Raw genomic sequence first — 3,625 nt, 5'->3', positions numbered from 1 at the left:
ACTTTTCACTCCTTATCAAGCACTCAACTGTTACTTTTATGTCATACCTCATTCATTTTACATAGAAAATCCAAGTTCTTATAAATACTGGTAACTTATCTATTTTATCATTCAATATTTATACCTCTTCATCTTATGCAGAAAATATAAGTTCTTATAAACATTACTTATTTGCTTTATCATTCAATAATAGATAATAATTTCAGAATAAAACTATTATGGCCAACAATGTGATTTCTGAATACTGTTAAAAATTCTGCATAGGCATTTTTTTTGTGGGTTTGTGTGTGTGTGTGTGTGTGTGTGTGTGTGTTTACTCTAAACATTATTTAATTAGGTCTTCTGCAATAATCTAGAACACCAATTTGTGAGGATAAACCCCATTGGTGAGGGAGAATATCGCAGGTAGCTTTTGAGCTGAGGAATGGCTCTGATTTTGGGTAAGATCTGGGAGTCCACAGCTTTCTAGTCAACCTTGCGCTGCTTTGTAATCTCGTATTTCTCCTTTTCCGTGTTGAAGATCTCACCCTCCTGATGGCGCGGCTTCCGCAGCTTCGTCTTCTTTAAGTAAGCATCAGTGAGATGCTTTGGAATTTTGACACCACTGATACCAACTTTAGTGGAGGTGGCAATGACAAATTTCTGGTGTTTTCTCCGCAGAGGAACTCGATTGAGGGTCAGAGGCCCAGTCACAAGGAGCAAGCTGCTTCAGGAAAACCATTCTCTTGCCCAGGTGGCGCCCTGTGAGGATGATGAGAACGGTCCCGGGTTGATGCTCGCGCGCAGCCTCATGTGCTGACTGAAGGCTTTCTGTCGGGGCTCAGCAGCTTCCAAGAGGAAGGGTCTTCAGGAGGGTAGTACCTGGGCATTTTTTGCAGTCTCACCACTCTGGTACCCCCATTCTTGTCACCACCCACTGGGTGGTTTGTGACAGTGGCAAGAACCTTCTCCTTCTTCTTTTCAACCCAGAACTTGGTGGCCGAGTACTTCCTCTTGTACATGGCCTTCCTGGAATACATGGTCGATTCCCTGGACTAGGACTGTATTGTGGCTGCAGTGGGGCTTCCCCTTCTTGGGTGTTTTGCCTGTGCCCTTGGGCTTGGCTTTTTTAGCTTTGCCACTAGCATCTGCATTCTTGGCTTCAGGCTTGGCCTAAGGCTTCTCCTTGGGGTCTGCCTTTTCCCCCGCCATCACACCCGCCGCAAACACAAGCGAAATAAGACGTCTAGAAGGCCTCTTAGCCAGCCACGAGCATTTCTGACCCTTCTACGTGTCAACTTGGTGCCGTCCTCTGCGTTGTTCTTTTTCTTTATGCTATATTGCACGTAGGATACATCCAAGGAGCAATAAAGCTTAAAAAGCTAATTATTTCACTTTAAAGTAATTTGAAAGTATTCTTCTCTGTCATTCATCATCAATTAATATTAATTATGAGTATTTTTAAAGTCAATGTTTAGGAACATAAAAATGTTTGTCCTTTTGTTATATGATTATGTAAAATATTAGTATGTTTCCAATCAGCAGTCAGGAAATCAAAAGATAAATTGCATTGGAGAAATCTGTTGTCAAGGACCCCTCCAGAGTCCTGAGGAGCAATGATGTCCATCTAGAGACTAAGGTGCATCTGATCCAGGCCACAATCTTTGGAATTACATGTTATGCATCAGAGAGCAGGACAATGACTAAGGATGACAATGAAAAATTAATGACTTTGAATTGTGGTGATGGAGAAAAGTATTGAACATACTATGGACAGCCAGGAGAACAAATAAATCTGTCTTGAAGAGCATGAAACCAAGTTTCTCCTTGGAGGCAAGGATTTTGAAGCTCCATCTCACATACTTCGGGCACATGGCCAAGAAGGAACAGTCCTTGGAGAAGGACATCATGCTTGGAAGGCTGGAGAGACAGTGCAGGAGAGGAAGACCCCAGATGAGATGGATTGACACAGTAATTAGGGCAGTGAGGGTAGGTGTGTTGGAGTCAGTGAGACTGACTTGGAGCAGGATTCAGAGCTTTTGTATATAGGGTCACTATGAGTTGCAGGTGACTCAATGGCACAAAACAACAACAACAAAGCAAAGCACATTCAAAGATGTCTCACTTCCATTATCTAACTAACTGATGATGCTTTTCCCTCCCTGTGTCTGAACTTGAACCCACTTCTGTGGACTTGATTCTAACTTGTAGTGACCCTGTACAAGAGTAGAACTTCCCATAGTGTTTCTGAGGCTAAAATCTTTACTGAGTCAGACTGCCACATCTTCCACCTATGAAAGGACTTACAGGTTCAAATTACCAATTTTTTTATTAGCAATCCAGCACTTTAACCACTATACCAGCTGGATACCTTCTGTTTCTGTACAGGTCAACTTCCCCTCCCTCATCTCAACTTTTGCTTCATCACTTCAATTTATAGCTAAACAATAATAATACTATGCTTCAGAAGGCTGGACAGTGACTAAGGATGATAGAAGAATGCCTTTGTGTTGTGGTGTTGGAGAAGAGTATTAAATATACCATGACTGCTAAAAGAACAAACAGGTTCATTCTGGAGAGGGTGAAACCAGGCTGATCCTTGGAAGAAAGGATTATGAAGCTCCATCTGACATACTTTGGCCATGTTGCAAGGAGAAACCAGTTCTTGGAGAGGGACATCATGCTCGGAAGGGTGGAGGGACAGCACAGGAGAGGAAGACCATGGATGAGATGGATTGACTCAGTGACTGGGGTAATGAGGGTAGGTGTATTAGAGATGACGAAGTTGACTCAAGATAGAGCAGGGTTCAGGGCTGTTATATATAGAATATCTATGAGTTGCAAGTGACTAGACAGCACATAACGACAACAATTGTGTTGAGGAATTTCCCTTCTATTTTGTTAAGCCATTTTAGCAGGAAAGGATGTTGAATTTTGTCAAATACCTTTTCTGCATTAATTGAGATTATTAAATGGTTCTTTTCCTTTGTTTTATTAATGTAGTGGATTATACTGATTATTTTCTGTTGAACCATCCTTACACACATGGTATGAATCTCCTTTTATCATGAGGATCATTTTTCATAGGAATAATTCTTGATAGGATGTTGCATTCAGTTGGTTAGGATTTTGTTGAAAATGTTTGTATCTACATGTTCATGAGGAATATTTTCTTTTTGAGTAATGTCTTTACCTGGTTTTGATATGAGTGTTATGCTTGTCCATACATATTTGCTCATTAATGCTAATGCATCTTTGGCTTATAGTTCTAAAAATGAGATTGCCAGGTCAAATAAACTAAACCAGCTTTCATTACTTTAATTTCTTCTTGCACTCTTCGAATGCAATTCACAAAAGTGAAAGGATGTTATTTTTGAGATTAAGTTACATAGGACTGTGACTTCTATTTCACTCACACTTTCTTACTTGCTCTAATGAAGAGAGATATAGAATTGTGTGCTGTCCTATGGGGCTGTCCAGGGGGCAAGAAGCTGCAAGAAGCCTCTGGCCCGTAGTCAAAGAGGAGCTGAGACACTCATTCAACAACACACGAGAAAACATATCTACCAACCACTATGTGAGTGACCTTGGAATGAATCCTTTCCAAGCCCACCCTGAGATGAATGACCTCAGCCTTGCTTACACC

At 41.1% G+C, this 3,625-nt stretch overlaps 1 pseudogene; it reads right to left on the bottom strand.

The window, feature by feature from the left end:
* Positions 1-352: 352 nt before the first annotated feature.
* LOC102843440 lies at positions 353-1,191 on the bottom strand (annotated as a pseudogene).
* Positions 1,192-3,625: the final 2,434 nt, after the last annotated feature.

This window comes from Elephantulus edwardii, unplaced genomic scaffold (genome assembly GCF_000299155.1).
Source record: "Elephantulus edwardii isolate Elephantulus edwardi_28Jun2011 unplaced genomic scaffold, EleEdw1.0 scaffold00138, whole genome shotgun sequence".
NCBI classification, from domain to species: domain Eukaryota; kingdom Metazoa; phylum Chordata; class Mammalia; order Macroscelidea; family Macroscelididae; genus Elephantulus; species Elephantulus edwardii.
This window is presented reverse-complemented; position numbering and strand designations above follow the sequence as displayed.